General features: G+C 46.7%; 1 pseudogene; it reads left to right on the forward strand.

Annotated features, from left to right (window-relative positions):
• The first annotated feature begins 2,608 nt into the window (after positions 1 to 2,608).
• LOC132542783 (U6 spliceosomal RNA) lies at positions 2,609 to 2,709 on the forward strand (annotated as a pseudogene).
• The last annotated feature ends 12,481 nt before the right edge of the window (positions 2,710 to 15,190 follow it).

The raw sequence follows: 15,190 nt of genomic DNA on the forward strand, positions 1-15,190 counted from the left end.
GACCTGCTTCACCACTTGTGAAGCAACCCCCCCTGCAAATGGGGAGACAGGGGGCTTGAACCAGCATCCTTGTGTTGGTCCTTGCACTTTGCGCCATGTGCACTTAACCTGGTGCACTACTGCCCAGCCCCCGTATAACCATTATTCTATCTCCCCCAACCCTGGCTTTCTCTTTTTTCTTCTTTCCTCTTTTTATTTTTTTATTTTTATTTTATTTTATTTATTTATTCCCTTTTGTTGCCTTTGTTGTTTTATTGTTGTAGCTATTATTGTTGTCATTGTTGGGTAGGACAGAGAGAAATGGAGAGGGGATGGGGAAGACAGAGAGAGGGAGAGAAAGACAGACACCTGCAGACCTGCTTCACCGCTTGTGAAGCGACCCACCTGCAGGTGGGGAGCTGGGCCTCGAACCAGGATCCTTATGTGGGTCCTTGGGCTTAGCGCCACCTGCGCTTAACCTGCTGCGCTACAGCCCGACTCCCTCTTTCCTCTTTTTAAATAATACATAGGTGGTGTTTTTTTTTTAAATGTTTATTTACTTAGGATAGAGACAGAGAAATTAAAAGGGATGGGAAAGACTAAAAGAGAGAGACATCTACAGCATTACTTTACCTTTACCACTCATGAAGCAGGTGGGACTGGGTGGGGGCTTGAACCTGTATCCTTTAGCACTATTATGTATGCACTCAAGCAGGTACGCCACCACCTGGCCCCCCACCTTGGCTTTTTGAAGCCTGATCTGCACCTGCTACAAGCTCTTTGTCAAGCTCAGTCAAGAGGTTTGGGGCTCCCTACCCCCACTTCCACATCCACATTGAAAACTTACCTGTGATACTTCCAAGTAACTCTGCCCCTCCTGTGAGACTTGCTTGTCTAGGTTGGGGGTTTTATTCCTTGATTCCACTTAAGCCATACTTTCTAGTTTCAGACGTATTGTGCTTCTACGGCACTAACAGACCCATACTGCTTTCTCTTCCCATAAATGGGATCCAAGAATTTCAGGAAAACTGCCATGTTTGTTGACCAAAAACATCTAGTGTTAGCATGGACGTGGGCTTTCAAGGTAGGAACCATTCTCACCCTTCCAGCATGGGGATCCCTTGGCCCCACTTCCCTCCCCACTCCCTCAGCCCCTCCCAGCCCAAGGCATGGGGTCATAGAACCATAGATACCTCTCCCCTATATGTCAGAAAAGACACAACAAAAGCATTAGAGTGATAACAGCAGGGCAGGCTTACAGTTCCATCTTTACGACTACCATTTGAGGGAGTTTCTATTGTAAGCACTGCTGGATGGGAAGTGGAGACCCAGGAAAGTGAGCCAGCTTGTCCCAAGTCATCAGCCAGGAGGCCACAAGTTCTGGGATGACAGCAAGTCCCATAGAGAAACATTGACTTTTACCTTTTTACTCAACACACCCCAAGGGTAGGCCTGAGCCTGTCCGTAGCTCCTGCTCTCAGTTGGATACGAAGTGGAATGAAACCCATAGTTGCAAATTCATGACCTCAGCCTATGAATTCTACCTCTTGAATCCCCATTTCCTCATCTGCAAGATGGAGACAATGATGAGACTTTTACGTCCCCTAATTGTAAGAATTCACCAAGATCAGGGACACTTGAGAAATGCCTAGCTGATGGCAGGGAAGGTTGCTCAGTGGTTAGAGTATAGGACTTGCATGTGTGGGGTCCTAGTTAGACCCCAGCTCTACATGTCAGGGCAATTTCTATTCTTACTTTCTCTCTTATTAAATAAAGAAATATGTATATTTTTAAAAAGTACTTAGCTGTCAGTTCCCCATAAAAATTAAACACAGAATTAACATATCACCCAACAATTCCACTCCTGGGTCTATACTCAAAAGGATTAGAAACTGATGTTGAAGCAAAAACTTGGGTGGAAATGGCGACAGTAGCACTGTTCTCAGAAAAAAAGTGGAGGTCAATGCCCACCAACTAGTGAGTGAACTGACCCTGGTGTGTTAGTTCCACGTGGCTTGGACTATTACTCGGTGATAAAAAGGGATGAAGAACCAAGACATCCTACAACAGGGATGTGCATTCCACGTGGTACTCCGGGTCACATACTGCATGGTGTCATTAACATGAAATAGCAGAGGAGGCAGATCCAGAGAGACAGAAAGTAGGTTAGTGGTTTTCAGCAGGGGAGGGGGAGTGACTTTCTAATGGGTACAGAGCTTGCTGCTGGAGTGACGAAAATGTTCTGGAATGAGATAGTGGTGATGATTGCACAACACGATGAATCTGCTGAGTTGCACAGTTGAAAATATTCAGAAATGCTAACGTTTTATGTGTATTCCACCACACACAAAAAACACTGACCACAGTGCATGGCATACAGCCAGCGTCCATGCGACTTCACTGCATTATCCTTATTTCAGGAGCATTGCATGGGGCTGAGAGATTACACTCCGGGGCTGACTTGTGCGGCTTAAATCAGTCACTTAGCGCAATCCAGGAAACACAGGTCTCTCTCAGTGCGGAAGTGGCTCAGAGGGTGGTGTGCATGGTCTTCATCCACATGGCCCTGGGTCAGTGTTCCAATCCCTTCTCTGTCTCTCAAAAAAAGAAAAAGAAGGAAAGAAGCAGGGTGCTCGCTTCAGCAGCACAGATACTAAAATTGGGACGATACAGACATTAGCATGGCACCTGCACAAAGATGACATGCAACTCCATATTTTTCATTCTTTTAAAAATATTTTATTTGTTTATTAGATAGAGACAGAGAGAAATTAAGGGGGGTGGGGAAGATTGAGAGGGAGAGAGGCAGAGAGACACCTGCAGCCCTGCTTCACCGCTTTTTTTTTTTTTAACTACCTTTTATTGCTTTGGTAGAGGCACTTTGCTTCTTTAGGTTCTGGAGGTAATAGCCAGTGCTTCTGTCTATGAGGTTCAGATGAATCGCCATCAGAATGAAGTACCTGAGAACAGATTATGTATTGCTCACTCACACTCCTCTACCTCAGCCCCAGCCTGATATAGGTGCTTAGTGAATGCCTGTTAAATAATTTGTCTTCCATTGTCATTTATTTTGGCAGGCAATGTTTCTGTTTCTTCACTTCTTTTTGAGCTAAATAAAAGTTACTCTCTTGGGAGTCGGGCGGTAGCACAGCAGGCTAAGCGCACTTGGCGCCAAGCTCAAAGACGGGCATAAGGATCCCGGTTCGAGCCCCTGGCTCCCCACCTGAAGGGGAGTTATCTCACAGATGATGAAGCAGGTCTGTAGGTGTCTATCTTTCTCTCCCCCTCTCTGTCTTCCCCTCCTCTCTCCATCCCTCTCTGTCCTATCTAACGACCATATCAATAACAACAACAATAATAATTACAACATAAAAAAGGGCAACAAAAGGGGGGAAAAGTTACTCTCTTTTTGTGCTAAATAATAGATCTGCTTCACCACTCTTTTTTATTAATTCTTTGTTTAATATTTATTTATTTTCCCTTTTGTTGTCCTTGGTTTTTCATTGTTGTTGTAGTTACTGTTTTTATTGATGTCGTTGTTAGATAGGACAGAGCGAAATAGAAAGGGGAGGGGAAGACAGAGAGGGGGAGAGAAAGATAGACACCTGCAGATCTGCTTCACCACCTGTGAAGCTGCTCCCCTGCAGGTGGGGAGCCGGGGGCTCAAACCGGGATCCTTAAGCTGGTCCTTGCGCTTTGCGCCACGTGCGCTTAACCCGCTGCACTACCACCCTACTCTCTGCTTCACCACTCTTAAAGCGTCCATCCTATAGGTGGGGATCAGAGGCTTGAATGTAGGTCCTGGTGCACTGTAATATGTGTGCTTAACTAGGTGCACCACCCAGGCAACTCCATATTTTTAAATACTTGAAGAAAAAAAGAGAAAGAAATCAGGCTGACAAAGGAGCTCACTTCGACAGGGTACCTGCCCAGCCTTTACTACATTGGAGGAAGATTTTTGGCACAGTGGTATTTCTCCCCATTTCTTAATCTCTGTCTCTCTCTCTCTGCCTGAAAAAGTCATTTAGGTGTGGTGAAGTCCCAGTGATGAGAAATAAATAATGAGATAAATAAAAAATTTTTACATGGGAGTGGGCAGTAGTGCACCGGGTTAAGCACACATAGTGCGAAGCACAAGGACTGCGCAAGGATCCCAGTTCAAGCTCCCAGCTCCCCACTTGCAAGGGGGTCACTTCACAAGCAGTGAAGCAGGTCTTCAGGTGTCTATCTCTCCCCCTCTGTCTGCCCCCTCCTCTCTCAATTTCTCTCCGTCCTATTCAACAATAACAGCAACAATGAGGGGGGGAAATGGCCTTCAGGAGCAGTAGATTTGTAATGTATGCACCAAGCCCAGCAATAACCCTGAAGGCAATATATATATTTAAAAAATAGGGAGTCAGGCGGTAGCGCAGTTTTAAGTTCAAGTGGCTCAAAGCGCAAGGACGGGAGGAAAGATCCTGGTTCCAGCCCCTGCACTCTACCTGCAGGGGGGGAGTCGCTTCACAGGTAGTGAAGCAGGTTTGCAGGTGTCTATCCTTTCCCCCTCTCTGTCTCCCCTCCTCTCTCCATTTCTCTCTATCCTATCCAACAATAACATCAACAACAACAATAATAACTAAGATAACAATAAAAAACAAGGGCAACAAAAGGGAAAATATATATATATATAAGTTTAAAAATATTATAAAGAATAAGTAGGGAATTGGGCAGTAGCGCAGTGGGTTAAGCGCAGGCGACGCAAAGCGTGAGGACCGGCGTAAGGATCCCGGTTTGAGTCCTGGGCTCCCCACCTGCAGGAGAGTTGCTTCACAAGCGGTGAAGCAGGTCTGCTGGTGTCTTTCTCTCTCTCTCTGTCTTCCCCTCCTCTCTCCATTTCTCTCTGTCCTAACCAACAATGACGACATCAGTAATAACTACAACAATAAAACAAGGGCAGCAAAAGGGAATAAATAAATAAATATCTAAAAACAAACAAACAAATAAATAAATAGTCCAGGAGGTGGCACAGTGGATAAAGCCTTGGACTCTCAAGCATGAGGTCCTGAGTTCAATCCTCGGCAACACATGTACCAGAGTACCACCACCCAACTCATACTACCAGTTATTTTGTCTTACTTTCTAAGGCAGAAAAGGTCCAAGACTGAGCAAGAGCGAAAGAAGGTTTCTTTCTGTACCTCTCATTAAAATAAATAAATAAAATAAAATAATAACTGTGATGATGAATGCAATGAATAGTATACTGTATTCCTAAAACCTTGTGATATTGTAAACCAATGTCCAATCAATTAAAAATAATTCAGATGGAGCTGGGCAGTAGCACAGCAGGTTAAATGTAGGTGGCTTAAGGATCCTGGTTTGAGCCCCCGGCTCCCCACCTGCAGGGGAGTCGCTTCACAAGCGATGAAGCAGGTCTGCAGGTGTCATTCTCTCCCCCTCTCTGTCTTCCCCTCTTCTCCCCATTTCTCTCTGTCCTGCCTAGCAACGACGACATCAATAACAACAACAATAATAACTACAACTACAATAAAAATAAGGACAACAAAAAGGAAATAAATAAATATTAAAAATATAATAATAATTCATAAAAATTAAGAGAGAGTGGTCTAGGAGGTGGCGCAGTGGATAAAGCATTGGACTCTCAAACATGAAGTTCTGAGTACAATCCCTGGCAGCACATGTACCAGAGTGATGGCTGGTTCTTTCTCTACTCCTATCTTTCTCATTAATAAATAAAATATTTTTTAAAAAAATGAAGAGAGAGAGATTTGGTAACCATAGCCCCATCTGCCCTCTCCCTCTTGGTTTCCCCATGGTTTGGAGGTTCTTCCCACCATCTCCCAGACCCACTTTCTGTCCGTATCAGACCGCAGCACTGGGTGCCACAAGGACTTCCTTAACAGGTGAGGGCTGGGGTAGGAGTGTGTGTCACTTCATTGACCATGTGTCCTCAGAATTGCTAATAAAGAAATGAGAGTGTGTCTAATACTGACTAAGGTTCTGATGAAAGCCCTCACCTGGCACAGGCATCCCCAACCTCACTCAGTGATCAAGGGACAGGAAAACACACTTCTCTGAACTTCTGGGTAAGTGTATGAGGGTCCTCAGCTCATGAGGTTGTATGAGCAGAACATCTGACGTGGGCTTGCCAAAGGGAACTAACCACAGGATATACTTATGCTGATATTTCATACTAAAATACGCATACTAAAACAATGATCTATTTATCTGAAATACAAATAAAAAGATTTATGTATTTATTTTTATCACTTTATTTTAGATAGAGGTAGAGAGATACCACAACACCAAAACTTCCTTCAATGCAATGGGGGCCAAGTTTAAACCTAGGTTATACACATGGCAAAGCAATGCAAGATCCAACTGAGCTGTTCCACCAGCCCTATTTATTTATTTTTATGAAGGAAAGGGGAGAGGGAGTCAGGCGGTAGTGTAGCGAGTTAAGCACATGTGGCGCAAAGTGCAAGGACCAGCATAAGGATCCCAGTTTAAGCCCCTGGCTCCCTACCTGCAGGGGAGTCGCTTCACAAGAGGTGAAGCAGGTCTGCAGGTGTCTCTCTGTCTCTCCCCCCTCTGTCTTCCCCTCCTCTCTCCATTTCTCTCTGTCTTATCCAACAACGACATCAATAACAACAACAATAATAACTACAACAATAAAACAAGGGCAGCAAAAGGGAATAAATAAATAAATATTAAAAAAAAAAAAAAAAAAGGAAAGGCGAGAGCTTGAAATCAAAGCACCACTTGGTTCTATGTGCTACCACCCAGCCCCTTTCTGGTGGTGTTGTTGCTGGTCTGATTGGTTTTGTTTTTGCTACACCTGGCAATCTTAACTGGGGATAAAGTAAGTGTTCAATAATAATGAATGAGTGAATGAATGAATGAATGAATGATGCTAAACTATATTAGCTCCAGGAGTGAGTGATTGAGAGTCCCTTGGTGGAGGCATCATTATTAAGGTCGTCATTGTTTTCTCATTTATGCCTCTGAGAACATTCCCTCCTGTCTCCGCTCAAGGCTGCTGGAGGCAGCCAGGGCTTGTAGAGGGAAGTGACTCAGCCAGGGCCCTTGGGCCTGCTGCTTCTGTGATCAGGCCAGCCACTCAGCTCCTGTCCTCAACTCAATAATAACACCCAGCCTGGTTTAGCCAAGTGCCACCTCCAGACCCAGCCACCAGTTTCAGAGCAGTCCCACAGTTCAAGGACAGCTCCTATGGTACCAACTTGGAAACGAGAGTCAATGTGACACATCTAAGTTAACAGAGGCACCTCCTGGAGCAGCCTAGGATCCAAGAACCAGCATTGGCAGAGCTCCAGACTCTGCTGTAACAGGCGAGTCCCACGCCCTGTGCCTGCCCTCCCAGCCACTTCTGGACCCAAGGAGGAATTACTCAGCCTGGGCTAAATTCACCACCAAGGAAATCCCTCCCCCTGGAAGCCTTCCCCAAATCCCCGGCTCCACACCCGGCCGGGAACTGCCTCCCCCAAGGCCCATTCACCTCCTGACATTGCCAACAGATGTGGAAACCAGGCATGGCACTGAGCTGGCAGACAGTGGGCGGTGGGTGGAGTCTGTAGCAGACACACTCCACCAACATAGACAGCCAACTCTATGTTTTATTCAGTCATTCAACAAACATTTAATACAGAGTGTATTCCAAGCCAGGCACCAGGTCCCTTCCTTGTGTTGGCAAAAAAAAGAAAGTATCAATAGATCAGATGATGAGTTAAAAATCCAACACAGGGGTGAGGCGGTGACACGGTGGGTTAAGCACATAAGGATTGGCATAAGGATAGCAGTTAGAGCCCCCCCGACTCCTCACCTACAGGAGAGTCACTTCACAAGCGGTGAAGCAGGTCTGCAGGTGTCTGTCTTTCCCTCCCCCTCTCTGTCTTCCCCTCCTCTCTCCATTTCTCTCTGTCCTATCTAACAACAACGACATCAACAACAACAATAATAACCACAGCAACTATGTGATGTTGGGCAAGCAACTTGACCACTCCAAGCCTCATTTTCATCTCCTGAAAAATTAATAATTGCAGAACCCTCTTTTTGGGGTTGCAAGGATTTGATACTTTTCTCCATGCTGAGTGCTGAGCACAGTGTCTGTTATAACTAACAGCTAAAAAGATACTGAGTGTTTTTCCTTTTAACCTGGTTCTCAGCTGAGTAAACCAAGCCTCAGAGAAGTTAGACAGCATTAAATGGTAGTTGAGGTGGAACTTGGACCCAAAGATCCAAAGAATAGAATGCCCTTCTCCAAGGTCCTATCACCAGACCATTCCAGCCCAGGAGTTCCCTGTCCCCCTGCCAGAACAGCTTTTCTTTTGTTCTTTTAATATTTACTTATAAAATGGAAATATCAAGAAGACCATAGGATAAGAGGGGTAGAACTCCACACAATTCCCACCACCAGAACTCCGTATCCCACTCCCTCCCCTGATAGCTTCCCTATTCTTTATCCCTCTGGGAGTATGGACCCAGGGTCATTATGGGTTGCAGAAGGTGGAAGGTTTGGCTTCTGTAATTGCTTCCCCACTGAACATGGACATTGACAGGTCGATCCATACTCCCATCCAGCACAATTTTTAACCTTGAAGTTTTCCAGTTCCTACAAAGACATCTTCATTCAGGATCCCAGCATCATTCAGGGACTCTGTCGGGTGTTCCTCCCCATCAGCTCTGCCCCAGATGTGCAAACACACCTGTGTGTGTAGAGTCCTGGGAACTATATTGTATTAAGTGGTGGTGGTGACTGTGCTGAGACCTAGAAAACCCAAATGGGCCTCAAGCAGGACAACTCAGAGACAAGCTAACTTGGGTTTTATTTCAGACAGTAGGGAGAACTGAATAGAAGAAAGAAAGAGAAAAAAAGAGGAAACGAAAGAGAAAAAGGAGGAGGAGCAAGGGAGAGAAATAGAGAGAGACTGAAGTTCACTGAAATAGTTCACATGCCAGGATGCCTGCCCCGACATGTGTGTGACCTAAGTTCAAGTCCCTGGCACACCACATAGCACCTGGCACTACTACAGCACCAGTGGAAACTTAAGTACTGTGTTGTCTGCCTGTCTGCCTGCCTGTCTCTCTCCATATATATCTGAAAAAGGCTGGTCAGGGGGCAGCAAAACAGATCACTTAAATAGTGTGCTGCTTTACCATGTGCAAAGTTCAAGTTCAAGCCTGGCCTCCATCGCATTAAAGGACAATGGTGCTGTGGTCTCTTTCACCCTCTCTCCCTCTCTACCTTTCTGTTGAATGAAAGAAAGAAAGAAAGAAAGAAAGAAAGAAAGAAAGAAAGAAAGAGAAAGGAAAGAAAGGAAGAAAGAAAGGGAGAAGAAGAAAGAAATTGAGAGGGAGAGAAAGAAAGAAATTGAGAGGGAGAGAGAGAATGAAAGGAAAGGAAAGAATGATCTGGCCCGAGCTTGCCCAAACTGAGCTCAGGGCCAAGCCACAGGGCTTTCATTTCTCCCCTGATTTTTCTGCCAGAGGCAGGAAACACTCCCTGGGGATGCTCAGAAATAGCTGAGTTCAAAAACGAGGCTGGGTGAGAGGATTCCACAGACCAGCGGGAGGGATTTACACCAAAGGAGTCTGTGGCGTCGTCTAGAGTCTCAGGGTACAAGTCCTGGCGCCAGTTGGCCTGGGTTCAAATCTCTGTTCTGCCCCTGCTTGGCTGTGCCACCTGGTTTCTCACCCATAAAGCTGGAAACAATGATGGTACCAGGCACAACTGCACTGAGGCATTCACATTTCATCACCATCATCGCTAGCTTCCTCTCCATTTTTGCTGAATTTGCTCTTGTTCAAGTCACCACCTCTCTAAGTCCAGATGAACTCCATGATCCATGCCTTCATTCATTCAGCAAGACACGAAAGAAAGAGAGAAAGGAAGGGAGGAAGGAAGGAAGGGAGGGAGGGAGGGAGGGAGGGAGGAAGGAAGGAAGGAAGGAAGGAAGGAAGGAAGGAAGGAAGTAAGTAAGTAAGTAAGTAAGTTCAGGGGTCAGGCGGTAGCTCAGCGGGTTAAGTGCACATGGCGCGAAGCTCAAGGACCTGTGTAAGGATGCGGGGTCCCTGGCTCCCCACCTGCCAGGTGGTCGCTTCACAGGCGGTGAAGCAGGTCTGCAGGTGTCTATCTTTCTCTCCCCCTCTCTGTCTTCCCCTCCTCTCTGTCCTATCTATTACAATGTTTTTCTCTGTCCTATCTATAACAATAACAAGAGCAACAACAACAAAAAAACCTTCCAGCTAAAATCCCAGCCCTGCCTCTCATTGGCTGAGAGGATGCAGTACTCTAATTGGCCAATACAGGATCACAAGCCCCACCCTTAAGGATGAAGTTGGCTCCACCAACAACCCTGGTTCTGAGACTATGAGGCGAGTGAGTGAGTGCTGGGTAAGAACCAACAACAGATGTTATAGGTAGGAGCCCAGAAGGCACAAGAATTCCAGAAAAGGTGGAATTAACACCTGCTGACTGCTTAGTGCCACTTAAGTCACTCGATCCTGTTAAGCTTCCTGACAATCCTCTTTGGGAAAATCCCTTCTAGGACTCATACAAGAGGTGAAGAGGCCTAACTTAGGCAACCCAGAGCTGACCTCAGCTCCTGAGTCCTTCCCTCCTGACTTGCCACCTCTCCCGCTTCACCCTTCAGAAGAGGAAAAGTAACAGGGACAGTTACACACGAACACACACACAACTGGGCAGACAGCATAATGTTAATACCTTTTATTGTAACTTCTATGCCTGAGGCTCTGAACTCTCAGGTTCAATCCCCAGCACCACTATAAACCCGAACTGAGCAAGACTCTGGTAAAATTTTTTAAAATTAAGGGTTTGGGCATTGGCACACCTTGCAGAATGTAGTGTTACAATGCACAAGGGCCCAGGTTCAGTGCTGCAAGTGTCTCTCTTTCTCTTCCTTTCTGTCTCTCCCTCCCCTCTTAGTTTCTCTCTGTCTCTAACCAATAAAATGAATCAATAAAAATTGTTAAAATTCATCTGCAGAAGGAAAGCTTCACAAGTGGTGAAGCAGAGCTACAGGTGTCTCTCAACCTCTCTACAATCCCCTTGCCTCTCAATTTCTGGATGTTTCTATCCAATAAATAAATAAAGACAATAAAAATTTTGTTAAAATGAAAGAATAAAGTTTAAAAAAACTGGGCAGTGGTGCACCTGGTTAAGTGAGCACATTACAGTGTGCAAGGAGCCAGGTTCAAGTCCCCAGTCCCCACCTGCAAGGGAAGCTTCACAAGTGGTGAAGCAGGGCTTCAGTGTCTCTCTGTCTCTCCCTCTCCATCTTTCCCTCCCCTCCCAATTTCTCTCTGTCTTTATCTAATAAGAAATAAATAAAAATATTTTTTTAATTAAAAAAAGAAAAACGGGAGCCAGGTGGTGGTGCACCTGGTTACTTAAGTGCACATGCTACAGTGTGCAAGGTCCTAGGTGCAAGGCCCTGGTCCTCACCTCCAGGGGGAAAGCTTCACAAGTGGTGAAGCAGGTGTCTATCTGTCTCTCTCCCACTCTACCTCCCTCCCCACTCTCAATTTCTCTCTGCCTCTATCCAATAATAAATAAAATATTTTTTTAAAAAAATTGAAGTATCACTCTAGCACATGCAACATCAGAGACTGAACTCAGGACCTCATACTTAACATTCAGTGTTTTATCCACTGCGCCACCACCCAGACTGAAACAGGAACAATTTTTAAAAATTATTTATTTATTTTTATATTACAGAAGTATATGTCAACAGGGGTTTGAATCCACACCATTCCCACCACCAAGGTTCTGAATCTTCAGTCTCCCCACCGAAAGCCACCACAGTTCCCCTAAGGTTGTAGGCATGGGCCAACCATCATCTCTACAACTATCTGTCCACATTCATACATAGTTGCCCCCTTTTTTTTTTCTGATTCAATCCTCTCTTTCCATCTAAGCCACTCATGACAGCATAACTACCTCCATATGTCCCTCTCCTTTTCCTTTTATCTCTCTGGGTGCTGATGGAGCTGGAGTTCAGAGTCCTTTTATCTTCCTCCAATCACTTCTTCCCCGCTGGGAGTATGGATCAAGGTTGTTTTGAGGGAGTAGAAGGTAGGAGTTCTGGCTTCTATAGTTGCTTCCCCGATAAACATGAGCTTCAGCAGGTCAATCCATACCCCTAGCTCAACAGGAACAATTTAGAAAGCATTTCCAGGCTGAAGAAATGGCTCACACGGATACTGCTTTTCCATATGGGTGTCCCAGGTTCGAGCCTGGCTTCCACTGCACTGAAGAAGTTTTGGTGCTACAGTCTCTTTCACCCTCTCTGCCTATCTGTTTCTATAAGAAAATGAAATGAATTTAATTAAAGAAAATAAAAAGATATATATATATTCCCGGTGAGAACTAGCCCATTCATTTCCTCATTTTGAGCCTGTTTCCGTACCTCCTGGAGAGAGGCTCAGGTAACTTGTCCAGCAGAGTAGAGAAGGAGGCAGTCCCCCTCCAAAGAGATTGGAGCAGTGGGTTCTCAGACCAGGAGGACTGGGTCTGAATCCAGCTCTGCCCATGAAGTTCTGTTGGCCTACATGTGGCTGAGAGGCTTGGTGCTCTGGGTCTCACCTGCAAAATTGCCCCAAGCTCAGGAGCCACCCCCTGGGATGTCAAGAAGCTCCTATTAACTAACACTTAGGTCAAGCAATCTGGGTCCCCTGGCTACCTGGCAAGCAGAGCTTTACCCACCCCCCCCCCATTAACCCACCTAATCTTCACAACTCCCTGGAGGGGGTCGGTCCTGTTATCAATACCTCCAGTCACCAAAGAGAAACTGAGGCACAGGTATAAGTGCCAGTCCCCTTCCAGAGCCTCCACCTCCTAAGCGTTAACCAAAATCCTGCCTGCAATCTGTTGATGCCATGGTAGCCCTTGCTGTTGGCATCTGACTTTTTGGAGCTAGGCCCAAACCTTCCAGTATCTCATTCCAAACAACTACCCCTTTGTGACCTTTTTGGGGAAACTGAGGCACAGAGTGAGTGCATGTGGTGTACAAGGTTGCACAGCTCTGGGGTCAGCTATGACTTCTCAAGGCAGTGTCCCGGGCTCTGCTGGCAAATGTCAGCGAGTCGCAGACTCAGGCGCTAGCCTGTTCTCTCTCTCTCTCTCTCTCTCTCTCTCTCTCTCTCTCTTTCTCTCTCCCTCCCTCCCTCTCTCTCTCTCTCTCTCTCCTCTCCCCCGGGGTGTTGGTGGTTGGGGGCGGGGGCTGCCCTTCCGCCTCCCCGGCTCCACGCTGGCTGCAGGACATTTGTTACTGTGTCAGTTCCAGCTCCCGCCCTGATGGGGGGCCTGCAGGCAGGGGGCTTCCTGGCGGTTCTGGGAGGGAGGAATGCGCCCCCGCCCCATTCCCCATATGGCCTCCATCCCCAGTCCATCTGCTTCCCATTGCCTGACGCTGCCACTGCGGGGCTGCCAGAGCCCGCCCGCAGGGGTGTGAAGTTTATGTGGCCGGGCCTGGAGCCGGTGGTGACAGGGCCACACACACTCACACAGACATTCTCCCCTCCAGCTCCCCGCCAGCCTTGTATGCATACACACGCACACATTCCACCCTCCCCCCAAGCCCACATACAGCAGAGACCCAAACATGGGCACACCCTAGAGACATTCCACTCACACACATATACACCAGAGTTCCACTCAAATCCCTGACCAGCACTCAACCAGCTACTTGTAGTCCCGGACGCCCCACCCCCATGTAACTACTCACCAGTGCACATACAGTAACACTAGATTCCCCCCACCTATGTCGTGTACCCTCCCACAGCTTCCCAAAGTGTACCCACACAAATGCACATGCACACCTACACACACACCACACTCCACCTTCCCATCTGCCCCTAAATACACCAGAGTCCCCAACATGGACACACCCCCAAGACTTGCGACACACACTCACACCAGAGTCCTCCATCTATGACACACCCACACCCTCCTAAATGTGCCCCACATAAAGATACATGCACACTTGCGCTGACACCCAGTAAATGCATGCTCTCACAGGTCAGAAGGCTGCTGGTCCCCCTCTCTGGCTCTCCTCCCACCCTCCTATCTCCAGCTTCTCCAGCCCTGGGAACTGGTGTCTGGGGCCCAGACCCCTCTGACATTTCCTGTCCAGTCCAGCCAACTCCTCTCTGAGCCACTAAGAAGAGCAAGGCTCTAGAGGAGGCCCAGCAGCCAGCAGTCACTGCTCAAGTGCCCCAGAGTCTGACAAGTGCCTAGGGGCCTCTGTAGCCAGCACTGCATCTAGAACACCCAAGAGTGTCCCCACAGGATTCACTTGGGTGCCTGGACCATCTCTAGGGAGACCTCTCATCCCTCACCACCAGCTCCAGGCCCCCAAGATAGAATGCAGAGACCCATGAACTTGGATTGATCTTCACTAACCCCTTTCTGGACAGACGTAGGCAACAAAAATGACAGCAGCAGTAACTGGACTGGGGTTTGTCACTCAGACATCACAGGCAGTTCTATGTCCCTTTATAAGATTTCAGAGATAGCATACTTTTAGTTAGTCATTAGAAGGAAGAGCACTGATCAACTCAGGTTGAAGGTAGTGCTGGAAATTGAATATAGGACTTTAGAACCTCAAGCATGAAAGACTTTTGCATAAATGCTATGCTATCTCCCCCATCCAGAAGTAGCATTTATTCTTTTCTCAAAATGACTGTTGAGGCCGAGTGGTGGCACACCTGGTTGACACACATGTTACAATGCGCAAGGACACAGGTTTGAGTCCCTAGTCCCCACCAGCAAGGGGAAAGCTTCACAAGTGGTGAAGCAGTGCTGCAGGTGTCTCTCTAGCTCTCTTCCTCTCTAGCCCACCTTTCCTTCTCAATTTCTGCCTGTTTCTATCCAATAACTAAATAAAGATAGTAACAAAAAGAATTTTTAAGTTGTTTATATTTATTTATTTTCCCTTTTGTTGCCCTTGTTTTTTATTGTTGTAGTTATTATTGTTGTTGTTATTGATGTTGTTGTTGTTGGATAGGACAGAGAGAAATGGAGAGAGGAGGGGAAGACAGAGAGGGAAGAGAAACATAGACACCTGCAGACCTGCTTCACCGCCTATGAAGTGACTCCCCTGCAGGTGGGGAGCCGGGGGCTTGACCAGGATCCTTATGCCGGTCCTTGCACTTTGTGCCATGTGAGCTTAACCCG

This window comes from Erinaceus europaeus, chromosome 1 (assembly GCF_950295315.1).
Source record: "Erinaceus europaeus chromosome 1, mEriEur2.1, whole genome shotgun sequence".
Classification (NCBI taxonomy): domain Eukaryota; kingdom Metazoa; phylum Chordata; class Mammalia; order Eulipotyphla; family Erinaceidae; genus Erinaceus; species Erinaceus europaeus.